The 14,677-nt window shown below is 39.3% G+C and overlaps 1 protein-coding gene across 2 annotated transcripts in view; it reads left to right on the forward strand.

Moving 5' to 3' along the window:
* The first annotated feature begins 639 nt into the window (after positions 1-639).
* Positions 640-14,677, forward strand: part of slc45a3 (solute carrier family 45 member 3) — a 28,212-nt gene continuing 14,174 nt past the window's right edge. The window contains exon 1 of one of the 2 annotated variants that reach the window (XM_011476478.3): positions 640-1,249. The gene's annotated coding sequence lies outside the window, so the exon portion shown is untranslated. Of the gene's footprint in view, positions 1,250-9,372; positions 10,527-14,677 lie in introns of those variants that run through there. The other variant, XM_020704250.2, reaches the window with a different exon arrangement.

A 14,677-nucleotide genomic window follows, 5' to 3' on the forward strand; every position in this document is an offset into this window, starting at 1 on the left:
CCTGGACTGACGTTACTTGGGTCCAGTCCTGAAGCCAGGCCAGGGCTTGAGGCTTGCAGCTGAGTAACTGGTGGCTGATCATTCTCCGATGGGACCAGTTCCAAGAATTAAAGAAGGAGGCATCCATACGTCACTACCAAATCTGAGTCCCTGATTGGTCAAAGTTAGACATGGTTTAACTTCTAACACGTGTTTACATTGACTTTTTTGGGAAGTTGTGGCTTAAATGCGTGTTGCCAATCGCGGTGTGAACATACGTTCATTTTTTCAAACCATGTGCATGTATACAGCACGTATTTATAACATTTTTTAAAAATATTTACTGCATATCAAACGAAAGTAAAATGTTCATGCATACCGTCTACAGACCTGTTTGTAAATGGTACACAATTTGTCTCCTAGGTCCAAATAAATTGATTAAATTAATGTATAACATGCAGATTCTACCACTGCTCAAAACCTGAAAACAACTTGAAATAGTGCAGAAATTGACATTTTTCATTTATGAAACGTAATTGATATTAGTAGAGTTTCAAAAACAGAAACAAAATGGAATTGGACAAAAGTATTTTGGAACTGTAGTATTAACTCACAGGTCAGAGAGCTTTCTTGTTACCACATTCAGAGATAGAAGTCTTGTTTGGCCTTGCCATCAGAAAGGCCACAGCCATGGTCACATCACTGAAGCATCAACATTTTTATGCTGGCGTTGGCTTTTATCCGGTCTGAAAACTTTTGATCATGGAGCTTTTGTTGGTTTATCAATTATTTAATTTAGTTTAATTGACCACCTTCACGCCTAGTTGTACAGAACAGACGTTTTAGTAATGTTTAGGTATGTGTGCCAGCTTGTGTTTATGTGCTGGATTCACACTCCTTCGATTGGTACCATTACTGTTGCCTGCCACATTTTTCCACTCAGCAAATAAAACCTTTTGCTTCTATACTTATAACCAATAACAAGCGTTGCACTGTAAATATTGTTGTGTTTTTCTTTTTTATTCTCTATTAGATCTCTCCCGAAATGATGTATGACACGTCATTAAAACAATTTGACCACAGATAAATAGATATTTTGGCTTGGGTTCTCTTATTTTGAAATCTACAACCGGAAACTGAAGTTGCCTTTAAGAGCGGCTGGTCCGCTGTTGTCATCCAGCTGGGTAAGTCGGCTCACTAGAAGTTGAGCAACAGCGTCTGGAGCGTGAAAGTAGCAGCATAGATTGGTGGAAGCTCCGCTGAAGTCACGGTAAGACCAAACTCAGAGGATGCAGGAGAACCTGAGGTCAGGAGCTGCGGGTTCTACTAGAGGAGGTTCTGTGGTACTTTAGTCTAGTCGTCTTGGAAATCTATTGCATGCGGTTCTGTCCCTGCGGGTTATCACGTCGCCACAGCGGATTACGGGATGAAATATTTGACCAAACCATCATTTTTTCTGGCTTTTAAGCAGGAAATGAAATAAGACGAGACACGAATTGCGGGAAAATGCTCGAGGCCGAAAGGTGTACGCTTCTTCGCCAGCCTCGCGCTGCTCCTCTTTCTGGAAGTTTTTTTCCACTCCACGGAGTCGGAGGTGACTGAAGCGGGATTCTCAACTGCGACTGATGATGGGCTTCCACGTTTCAGTCCCTTTGCACGTTTCTGCCTGCAGCAACGGGGAAGTCTGGGTAGTTTTGGGTGCATTTTTACGCTGAACCCCCTGTGACACATGAAGAGGTGTGTGATGCGTTCAGGACACCCCGCACGGAATTTTACTGACGAGTTCTTTGCTTTAGCAGCAGCTCCGACTCCACCAACCTATCACATCCATACCAGCAATCTCCCCACTATTTTTATTCGATAATATCCCACATTTTTTCAAAAATGTCAAAAACTTCAGCTATGTTTTAAATAACCAAGATCTTTAAAAAGTTGACTGATTTGAACGCAACTCAAAACCTTTCAGTTTAGGGTTTACCCATTGATCCATCAGTGGCATTTGAAGAAGATTAACAGTTCATAATTGATTGTAACATATTCTTTGCCTCATTTGCAGCAAAACAATCTTTGAGATGAACTGCGTTTAAATATTAAACAATTCCCAGATTGGCAGATTCTTTTTTTTTTTTTAATCGCATAAATCTGATTTATCTTTTTGTCTGACAAACGTCAGGGAAAGCTCAAAACCCATATTAGGTGGAGAAAGGATCAAAAGGTTAAACAGCTCAAACCCATGACAGAGGCACTTTTATTGTCACCATGACTGCCACAACACAAAGAGCTCCTTGCTCTCCCCGAACAGCACTTAAGTGTGGACAATTCTTCCGGCATTTCTTTTGCATGAATTTGTTAACCGGACCCTCTTATTTTCACAGGAGGGGGGGGGGCTGGTGAACAAAACTCCAAAAGGTGTTGATGTTTGACAACACGCTAATGGTCAAAGCGTCTGATTTTAAATGAAGTGGGGTTGATGGGCCCTACCGGTGTTTTTTTTTTTTTTCTCCAGTCGCCCCTGGAGGGGTTAGAGGTACTTTCTGCAGAGCTCATCTGTTTCACGCCCGTAGGAAATGCTTCTTCACCTCGGATGTTGCAGCTCCACCAGCTGTCTTCTCTCTAACTGCTCTCTGACCATCTAATACCCCCCCCCCCCCCCCCCCCCAGCCAAGTTGAGGATAATTACCCGCCGTCGAGGACACCAAGCTACTTAGACAGACTAATGGCTTTTCTGTTTTAATCAGCCATGGGCGGTATTATCTTCAGAAGGCTTTATTTATTTGCCGTCTGTTATTTTTTTTTTTTGGTGATAAGTTACATTCCTGCATGTTTATAAAGTCCCCGTGAAGGTTGTTTGGGCGTATCTATCTATAGTTCTGTGTATCTCGTCACGTCTGTCATGCTTAAGTGTAAACACGTAAGTGATATCAAACTTTTTTTGACCCGTCTGGGTCACCACTCCCTTGTAACTTTACATTTGGTGTCTTTTTAAAGTTTTTCGATCATTTTTTAGGTGATCCAGTGTTCTGCATTAGATAGAGAATGTACACTTTTTGATTTATTATTTTGCTTGTGTGTGTGTGTGTGTGGGGGGGGGGGGGGGGGGGCTGTAACCTTGTATGGCTTGAAGTGGGACCAATTGCCTTGGGGTTTCTTGTAACTTGAGCTGTCGCCTTTTCATTGACAGATCCATTCTGCTTTAGTTTCCTTTGTCTCTGAGGAAACTCAGATTCTGCAGAAGTCGATCCCTCTTGCACGCATGGGGCCTTTCAGAGCCCTCTGAAATGAGTCCTCGCAATCAAATCTCACATTTTATGCCGAAGTGATCGAGTCAAATCATAGTGAGTTACTGGAGGTAGTTTAAGCAAATGATTAAATTAATTATATTAATCAATTTCAATTAAAACCAGGATAAAACCTGCTGCCTGAATTGGAGGACCCTACTGGTCGTTCAGGAATAGATGATCTCAGGGCTTCAAATTTCACCAACACCCAGAATATGGAGGCATAATAACCAACCTGTCTGCTTCTGCTATCTCTCAATGATGGGAAGCAGAGAAGCTGAAGGTTTTTTATTCATTTATTTATTTTTTGTAGGCTACGGGGTCAAACAGCCTCTCAGAAACAGCCATCCACTACCAGCTGGGCAGGAGACGGACCATTAATGAGCCCAAGTTTAACCGAAACAAAGAAAAATGAGCAGAGGAATGTGTCATCAGGATTTTTGTTCTAAATTACAAGCTCGTTTAGGTGGTTAATCTGAACCTTTACTTCTTATTTATTCCAACTTTGGCCTCATGAAGTGCACTTATCAGGTTTTTGGCTTTGATGTAATGGGGTTTAGTTTTGTCTGTGACATCATTTCTCAGCTAAAATGATGTGAAATGAAGAAGAATGCCTTTCAGCTCGCTCTTCTCGAGTGTTTTTCATGTATCTAGTGTGTTGAAGGCAGGAATATTCCTTATCTTCTCTTGCGTCTGGTATGAAATCACTCCAAGCCAGAATGTGTGGGGGAACTGGCACCGGCTCAGTTCTCGGGTTACTTCTCCGGCCAACTGTTTTTCTCTTTAATCCCAACGTGCTGTGGTCTGTTTTTCTGTCACTCACACCTAAATGCACGGTCACACAATGGGTAAAAGACGGCACAGCACTGAAAACAACAACAACAAAACATTTACAGACATGCTTTTGTTTGACTCTCCTTTTTCTAACAAATCATTAGATACAATTCTAAGATGTTAAGAGTTTGAGGAAATCAAGCAATCACTGGCGAAGTTAACCTTTAATTACAGTGATTGTAATAGTGGTCATTTATATTTCTTTTTAGAAATGGGTTTTCAGACTAATTTTGTGCAGTTGCATAAACCTGGCAGTCAGTTTTTTTTGTGTTTATGTTCAACGTGTATCTTTCTTATCGAGTTTATTTTATCTTTTTAAATCTCAAGCTTCGGTTCACTGACGTTTCACAGAGTTCGAGATATTTTCTCAGTAAAACCCCCCATCTTCATCTCTCTTCTTCATTTCCTCAGTCAACTTCCTTAAACCAACAATGACCTGATAAAATAGATTTGACTTGTCAGACCTTATTAGTACTTGTCCAAATATTTTAAGTAGAAATACATATATTAAAGTAAACATAAAGGCAAAAAATATTATTAACACCCAAAAAATACTCCCTGATTCTGGGACATCCACCTACTGTATTTTCTGGAGCATAAGCAGCATTTATTTATTTAGTTATTGTTGCTGGGTTTGGCCAGGGTGGAACTTATACTCAGGTCTGACTTATATGTGATTTAAAAAAAATAATATTTGAAAGCGACACAGATGACAAAGAATTAAATGGATTATGTGGATTTTTTTTAACTGATATTAAGAGTTAGGTTGTTATGTTGGTCTAATCTACCACACCAAACATTTTTGCAATTCCTTCCATGTTCTGTGAAGCTGAATGCGGTTATGTTGGTGAAGCGCGCTAATATTCAGTCTATTATTGTCATCGATTCCGTTAATAGGATCTGCCTTTCAAGAGGAAATGCCCATTCTTAGTTCTGTATTTTGTCAAATACATTTCTCCAAAAACTGCAACTTATAGTCTAGTGCGACTTGCCAAAAACAGGCCACAACTGATGTTTTAGCATTCGTCCGGTGAAATGCATAAGTGTGTCTGCTTAGACGTAGAAACAGCACAACATTTTAGATTTGAAAAAGAAGATGACTAGTGAATAGTAATTGATATTCAAGTTTTTTGTTCGGTCCAAAACAAAATAACTACAACAGTTTGATAGAACACCTAAACCAGTTTGTTTCTCCTGTGTTACTTTTGACTTGAAGTTTTCTTAGTTGAGGAATATCCATGTTCTTATATATCATGGCTTATTTAGCTACACTTTTTGGTTTCACTAGAAAAAAACACTGACTTTACCAGCTGACATTACATTGGAGGAGACCAGCAAACAACCAAAGATCTGCCTTTAAAAGCCAGCAGTCAACACAGAAGAAAATTGTTTTTTTTTTAAATTAACTCTACATTTAGGAGATAGCAGAGCCGGTTACGTTGATATTAACCCAATGTGCAGTTTGTGGTACACGCACTGTATTCAGCAGCCTTAGGATGCCTCCTCTTTTGAAAAAAGCATGTTGGAGACATCCATAATGGTGGCCATTTGTAAAGATGGCAGCCAATTCTTCCAAAAATATTCAATGACTTTTTGCCCCAGTCTCAACAACATGGGCTGTTCATGCATAAAATGCCATCTTTAAACTTGATGAGAACCTAGAGAATACTATTTTATGCATATTACAATTTTGTATGAAGATTTTGAAATCTTGGATTTTCTTGCAGCTAACATTCTTTTCTTAAAGAGGGGACACTATGGGACAAATTTGGTGCTTTTACCACAAAATGCACGATTATTTTAATAACTGGCTCCACAAAGACTTGTATTCAGTAACAAAACTGAAGCAGAGTCTGGGTTTAGATGAAGCGATTGTAACACATACTCGTCTCCTCTGGTTTCCCATGGTGATAAGGATTTGGCCAGATGTTCCAAATTGATGCTTTCTTTGGTCGTTCTCAGTGTGCAACACTCAAGAGTTATCAAGAGAAAACCTGGCAACGTGTTTGTTGTGCCAAATTATGATTGAGGCTGGAATTTCTCAATAACTCCGTACAACAATTATGAGGAAATGCCGGTTAAAACGGTCAGTGAAAGTCTTCCAACTTGACCTTTGAAGTTTGGCTCTGTGAATGGGAAAACTGCTTATTAAAGGAAGCCACAGTGTTCTCTTTCATGTAGAAGGCATGAAAGAGATGCTATTGAGTGTTTGACAGGACCTTTGATATGTGAGATGCTCTATGCACTTTTTGAAAGGACCAAGCTTGGGATTTGCATCACTATGAGTGTGCGATTTAATGCATGTTCGCTGGACTAATATTTAATCTCAAATGCTTCTTTCAGGTAGTTTTTGCTAAAACACCAAAGTACGCAAAAATCTTTTATGCAAGCAAGAACGTTTTTGTTAGAAGTTTGGTATGCACATATTACTCAGTTAATCAAATAGTTTTTCCACCTTTGTTTTTCTAAAAAAATGTTGTGTTTTTTGAAGTTTTTTGGGCTTTTTGATGACTTTCATTCTTGTTTAAAAGGATGTGACCTAAATGAAAGGAAATCTTTTATTTTGATTACTCAAGTCTTTTGTTGGAAACTTCCCGCAGTGCTGATGATGGACATTTCTTTTTTTTCCCAAAAGGCCATGTGTAACCTCTTGCCTTTTAGTCAGCATTCCAAGAATCGAACACAAAGATGATGATGCTGCTGACTCCCTCCTATTGTGCAACAGTGTTTTTGTAAAGTTTTCTGGTTCTGAGGGAACGGCTAGATTTTGATTGCTGCTCTTCCACAGAAGACTTGGTGACAGATGGCAGGAAGTGTGCTAAAAATGATTTCAACAGAGCGTGTTTGGTGTTCAAGTCTGAGGAGGCAGCAAGAATGCTGCACTGCTCTGCTGGAACCATCTGGTTTTTGGTTTGGCCGGCAAAAGAGCAACACTTTAATGCAGATTCATTCACAAGATCTGTGCTGCTGGAAGATGCCATCCAGAATATTTACAGGTAAAAAGGTATTTTTGTTTTGATCATTGGGGTTCCTTGCGGGAAGTGGCTGAAGAACATCTAGGTCCGTTTGCTCCAGTCAAGGAAACCTCCATCACATGTACCCATTGTGCAAAGACTGCATGCACGTGTTGTGCACGTGATACGTACAACTGTCCATAGGACGACAGTAAAGCTTGTTTCCAGTGAGCGGTACATTCTGGTTCGGTTTGGTCTGATCCGGTTTGGAATGGTCCAGGGCAATTCAGGTGATGCACCTACAACCAACGGGGGTCCAAAAAGTGGTACGATTTGGTCCGGCTCAATGCAACTATTTTATAATGGAATGCTTAAAATAGTGGACTGGAGGGGACCATAACGCACTGCTCAGTGGAAACGAGGCATAGGATGCCCACACAATCTACACACTGTCTAATTTCCTCATTTCAAACAGTCTGGCTTCTTGCAAAGATTGCGTACTTATCACGTGAACGGCACTAACAGGCTCCTAGCACAGTCCGAAGTATTAAGTGGGGCTAAAAAAGGAAAAATATATATCACATGCCTCTGCCTCACCTACTTCACCCTTAGGTGTTGCATAAGTGTTTACTACGACCTGTCACCAAAACGAAATGAAATGAAAATCATGTGCATAAATATTTTCCCTCTACGGACTCGCCAAGCGTTGTACGACCTGGTGTGGGCCACCTGTGTGCCCTGTACAGGTATGCCCATTTTTTGCCTGCATAAAGCTTGTATCCACCCTTAAGGGCAGTTGTGACCAAGGATAGACGCAGGACATCAACTGTAACTTTTTGTTTGGTGTTTGGATTCTTGTAATGCCTTTAACATTAAAATTCTTCAGTAAAGATGGAATTTAAAACACATCTGTATCACCTGTGAACATTTCACAGCTAAATTTGTTACCAATTATAAAAGAAACACTTCAACCACCCTTATGTGAGAACTGAAACCTGAACAAATATTGATCTTGGTTTTCATTTGATATTTTATTAGTCCCTGTTCATGTTTATGCTCGAACACACCTGACTTAAATGAGGCGTCGTGTTCTTAATGCTGAGATCAGATAGAAGAAGAGTGCAGGGAAACATGAAAAACTCGCAGAACCAGAACAATGGAAGGAGCAGCTCTGGCTGTCAGGGTTAGCATCCTGGTTTATGTTTTAGCTTTAATGTCAGGTTTTGTTCCTTGTCTAGTTGCACCTTGTTTCATGATTTAACTTGCAGCTCGATCCTGTCCTGGTAATTTGGTCTCTGTGTATTTAGATTCCTGTTTCTTTTACTAAATAATTTTCTGTCTCTGACATATTTGAACGTTACTGGGCTATTGTTCTCTTACTTCTCTGTAAGGTGACATCCTCCTGCGCAGCCGGATGTTATTTAATGTCATGTGTTCAGGTAGCAAATATTTGTTGAGATGTCGCCGACAGAAGAAAACAGTTCTGGTTCTTGGACTGCTTGATCTTTAACACAAAGGCTGTGTTTGTGATATAAAATGAGTTTAACAGCACATGATTGTAGAAAGCTACACTCTTTCACATGTAGACACAGGACTCAGGTATATTTCTGATTGCATTTTGATTTGATTTGAAATGGTTCATTTTAAGCAATCAAATAAGAATAATACACAAAAACAATAAGTTCATCAGTTATACATTCATACAATGACGAATCAAACTTAGGATAATTAGACATTAATAAATACTGCTTGAAAGGGAGTGGAAGGAAGAGAGTTTATATAATCCCTGCCCTGTTCTACTGTAACCATTTTATTACATGATTTATCATTATCTGGTTCATAACTTTTATCAGACAGAATTAAGAATCTTGAAATATCAATAAAGCACACGGCAAAGATGAAGTACTTAAATTATTATGTAAAAAAATTTTTAGAAATCAACATGGCAAATGCAGATCATTTATCCAAAATATATGCAGATTATGTTACTTATAAAAGTCATTTATATGATTGATAAAAATAATACTATATCAGTAAAATAGACATAACACTGTTTCAGAGATTTTCATAGCAAAATTTGATCAAGTATCAAAAGTTAAACTATGTGCAAATTATGTTTCATTAGGAAAAATCATGAATCAATTCTTACATTTTTGGAGCAAGTGAAGTAGTATCATTAGAAATCAATCAATTTAACCATTTTCAATAACTAATTAAGCATTTATTTTTATTTACCTGAAAGCTAATGATTTTTTTAATTGTTAATCCTTATTTAATTTATTTCAATACTTATTCTTGTTCTATTTAAATTTTATTCAGTTCCTTACAAGTATTTTCAGCAGGAATAAGTTGATCTCTGTGAAGACGAGATTCTTTCAAGAATCATTTAAACTTGTGTTTGCTCAGAGTTCAGAGCGATATAGCCTTAAGGCCGTGTCACACAGCCTATACATACATTTTGGGCATATTGTACGGATAATAATTGTTCATACGTGAATTCATGTGGAAAAGTTGTGGTCTTTGCGTGAAATGTTCACTGATATATACCGAATAAACCACGTTAACACCACTGAAGGAGTGTGAATAAAACATGCAAAGAACACGTAAGCCAAAGTAGAACATGAACCGTGCGTGATTATTGTGCAGTTCATATGCAATTCATTAGTGATTTGTGCGTCAATTACGTAATTTTAACGTGATATGTGCGGCGTATGCGTATGCGATATAAAGTTGTACATTGGTGGTACATGCATGTAAAGTCTGAGACATACGTGGAATGGTCGTAGAAAGCCACACATTTGCGAATGCATCTCACACAATTGTGTAAGTTTTACGCAATAATTGCATATAAACTACGCAAAATATCTACGTAAAAAAAACAGCTCAAAACTTGACTCAGGTTAGATTTGCATTAAGTCTAGTTGATCTTTTTATTCATGTTAATATATTTATAACCTACTCCTTTTTATAACTTGAAGTTTATGTTCCATTTGTCAATTTTTAATTGTTGTGAGTTTGTACTTTGCTCTACTTGGGGCATTTAAAAGACTGTTATATATTGTTACATGAAAAGTTATAAGTCAAGTTGGTTGATTGAAGGTTCATTTGTTGTTAGAGAAACATAATGAGTGCTCAATCTCCCCCATTTATTCCTGCCTGGTATGCAGAATGCTGCTGACATTTAGGATCCATTGGTTCCCTGCTTTAGTGGCCCTTAAAGTCTATTTTTGCTGCAGTGTTTTGCTTTGCATGGTTTATCATAGCAGAGTGCGGCTGTGTGTTATTGCATATTATGGACATGTTGGCAGGAGAAAATGGCTTTGTGGACGAGGCTACCATGAAATTAGCGGCATTGGACTTTACGTGACAGAAACTGACAGATATATCTCAAAAGGCATGCAAAAGCCTCGACGTTATGCAAAGTTTTACTGTAGTTGTTGGCTCTGGAAGTAACGGCCCTTTCTGTAGACGGAACTGTCTGGTATGTGAGGAACTTTAAGTTTTAGATGTCCTCTGTTTCGCTGTGCATCCCATGTTTCTTCTTCTGTATTCTTCACCTGGAGTCAAATACAATGGAGGTTTTTAAAAGGATACTTGGTTAAATATTAACAATCTGAGAATTTCTATCAGAAATTTCAAAAGTAGTTAAAATTTTTCTTATTGCTTGAATTTCAAATCTATTTTTATTTATTGCTTCAGAAAAAACATTTTCAAATCTATATTTAGTTTAAATTTAGTTTTGATTGTTTGAAACAAACCACTTTCAAATTCAAATGTAGTTTAGTTGCTTGAAAAAACCTCTCAATCCAAATGTAGTACTTAATGTTTTGCTTGAAATAAACCATCTTCCACATTTAATTTATTTTTGTTTGGATTGCTTAAACCAGGGGTCGGCAACCTGTACCTGTCAAAGAGGCATTTTGATCAGTTTCCCACTGAGATGAAGGCACAGGGAGCCGCAACAGTAGGGGTGTTGGAAAAATGTTTTTCCCGATATATTGCGAAAGTTCATTTGGCTATACTTGGATTGATTCAAAATGTTGTCAGGATATTTATGTAATTATTTATTTTAATTATTTTCATTCTTTATGAGCGTGATGTTTCCTTTGATCTTTTGTCCATTTTCCACAACCTTGAATAGACTTTTCTGTCTGTCCAAACAAATTTACTTTGATGCAGACTCCTTTCTATTTTTTTTCTTTAAATCCAGTAAACCCAATAAATTACATTAATTTTATGAATGACAACTATTTTATTTTTTTTAACTTGTCCTGTCCAACAGCTAGGCAGGCAGATGAGAGCTGAGGGCCTCTTGTGTTGGACATATTTTACTTTAACAAGAGGGGTTATTAATCTTCAGACAAACCAGAGGTATGTCTGAATAAACCCCTTTTGTAATTGAGGCCAAACTTTATTAATTCCAATCAGGTTTGAAAATCTTTAGTGTTGGACCGGACGGAAAAGGAAAGAAGGGAAGAAGGGAGAGGGATGTTAGAGAGAGAGGGGGGGGGGGGGTAAGAGGGTGATAATAGGAGGGGGGGGATAAGACCATGAAGCAGCACAAAGCAACAAGTTTACTGGTTGTTTATCATTACGGTAAGGTTCAAATGTAGTACAAAATGACAACTATTTTTTATTAGGAAGCAGCTGTTAGTTTTTTTGCGGGATCTGGAATCATAAGCGGTGAGTCTAAGCCCCGCCCCCGCCTCACTACCTGTTCGTTGTTTTCCCCCGCGTGCACGCTGGAGGGGGGCTCCAGCGTGTTCTACACAGAGCGACATAAGGTCATCGTAGCAGCAAGGTGATAGGATAGTAGGGGCGCCCTAACACAAATTTAATTAATTTTACAGGGAAATTGGTGGTTTTAGTCTAGGGGAAGAAAAGGCTTTTTTTGGGGGCGTTCATGTGTCCCCTACGAGATCCCCACTGACTGTCTTTTCAGAAAGACTTTCCATCCCATAACAGACTCTGGTTGGCGTTCACAGCAGCAGACACGCCCCATCCGCGCGGTCACGCTGCACTCTCAATCTTAGAACATGATACTTATTTTACAAAAACACAGAGAGCCACAACACAGGCTCCGGAGCCGCCGGTTGTCGACACGTGGCTTAAACAAACCATTTTCGAATCTAAATGTAGTTTTTTTGTTTTGATTGTTTAAAAAAAAAGTTTCTTAATCCAAATATAGTTGTATTTAATGTTTTGATTGCTTGAAATAAACCCTTTTCCAGTCCAAATGTATATTTGCAAATAGGTTTGGTTATTGCCAATTGAGATGATTTAGGTTTGATTGACTTGTGATGAACGTTGAAGCAGATCTTCCTATCAGCTTTTGGGCCAAAGCAGAAAGGAGGAAGTACCTTTGGTTATGGCAGGAAACGGCTGAGATTGTGAGCTCAAGTCCCATTCCCAAGTGGGATTTTCAGGATTCTCTTACTTCTGGGCAAACCGCTCCTGTTGCAGAGGGGAAGTGCTGCCAGCGGCCTTTCTCAGCACTCTGTTTTATTGATCGTCTAATATCCAGAAATACAGATTCCTTACAGCCACTTGTAGTCTAATGACATTACTCAACATCCCGACCCACCCTCCTGCTACAACCGGCCCTCCCCACCCTTAGATCTCCCTGCTCTTCTTCTCCGTCTCTCTCGGTTATCAAATTAAAAGCCTGTTTCTGTAAGGGTGGTCTTGGCCTGCAGGCGTTGATAATGGACAAAGCAGCCAGTCAGGCAATCGAGTGAGTGTACATTAAAGCCATTGCTGGTGTTTGTGTGCATGCTTATGTCTCATCAAATGAGCGTTTGCTGGCTGAGTTGGTGAACCAGGAATAATGGGTTAAATCGTTCTACCGACGAGTTGTCATGTGGGGGTATGAGCTGGAAGACTGGAGGTAACGAGAGAGCTTTGGAGAGCAGCCCGGGCCCTGATAGGCAGCTGAAGATGATACTGGCTCAGACATTATACTGGACTTTTAGGGAGCGGTCATTAGAAGTACAAGAGAAGGAGACACTGAGGGAGTAGTTGTTATTTGGATGGTTTTTGCTTCTTAACTGCTTATTGTGCAAACATCACAAGGTGTCAACCCAGTGATAGTTTTTAGGTTTCATTATGAAGAAAGACCTCATGAAAAGACTCAGACTTGGAGTTTTTTCTTTTACGTTTTTCACCTTGTAGTGTTTTAAGTTAAAACGAAGGAGACAAAAGTAAAGGGATAGATGCTAAGAAAGTTGACCAAGATCACAAACAAGAAGCAAATAAACAGGAAAAGAGACATTTCTTTCTATGAAGCCAAGCCTGTTCAGTGGGATGTTACTTGTAAAAAAAAAAAAGTAATGTTAATGCGTATATTTTTGTTTCACTTTAGTTTATTGCATGTTTCTCTGGCACAAAACCACAAGTAATGCCATATAATTTCTTTGTAATCATACCCTGGCTAAGTTTTTTTTTCTATCTAGAACTTTTTTTCAATGCAGACGTGCGTTGGTTGTGTTAACATCTGCCATTACAATAATTTAGCATGTCACAGTAGCCCACTTCAAAACAGTTTTTTTCAAGGCGTATGTTGTCCGTCTACGCTGCTTTTGCTTGTAGACTCTCTGTATTCTTTGTTATGGTTCTTGTGCGGGTGATAAAATTGGTTTGTGGTTGGGACCGGGAGCCGGCAGAAAAGTTCTATTACAATTAATTTATAGCCAACATGTTTTTTAAAAATATCTTAAGTCTTAATATGTTTGAAGTTTGTTCAATATTTTTGGAGTGAAAGATTAAACATCACAATTAACCATAAAGTTTACCTCCAATAACTTTATTTTACAGTGAGTGTCCCAACCATGGAAGCAGGATTTGAACAGTGGCGCTTTGCCCCTCACACTTGGCAGTCATTACCTTGGTAATCGCTTAATCCTACAGAAGAGCAGCATTAACAAGTTTGCCCAGCAGTGGGACCCCTGAGCAGGACCATGTAGAAAAACACATCTCCCTCCATTGCTCAGAGGTTCTACAATAACTGACAGGTTTCCCTGTTTGGTTGAAGCAGCAGGCGACAGAGTTCATGAAGGGAATATTAGGGAGAAGTCATCCTGCAGCTGGAATTGCCTTTGAAATGTTTGGCTGGTCATATGATTTGTTGAGAAGGGCAGGGTTGGGGTCAGAGGGACGGATGTGGGTTTGACATTATGGGCCAGCGGGGGTGGGTACCACTCGGTCCAGGCTATCTTTGAAGTGAACAGACAAAACATACAAATCAAATACTTAACCTTGTATTTGAACTGAGTCAGAGAGGCTCCGTCTTATATTATCTAGTTATCAGGACCAGAGGGAAAAGGTATGTTTATAAAAATAGTGCTGCCGGTGGTCTGTTTGCACAGCCGTCAGCATGACAGGGCAGAGGATGATTTAGAACATGTGGCACAGATGGATATTTGAGAAAGTGGCAAAAAGAAAAGGAGGGGGAGAGACTGAATGGGTGGTGGTGGTGGTGGTGGGCTCCACAATGTTAAATGTCTTTAAAGTCTAACACGTCTAACTGCTGGACCAGAAGGAGACGATTCCCTGTCACGACTTTGCAGGGTTGCTTGAAGCCGAAGCCGTTGACCTAACATTTTCCGGGCTAGATCAATATGCATTAGGGCTCCA

Source organism: Oryzias latipes, chromosome 6, assembly GCF_002234675.1.
Source record: "Oryzias latipes chromosome 6, ASM223467v1".
Taxonomy (NCBI): domain Eukaryota; kingdom Metazoa; phylum Chordata; class Actinopteri; order Beloniformes; family Adrianichthyidae; genus Oryzias; species Oryzias latipes.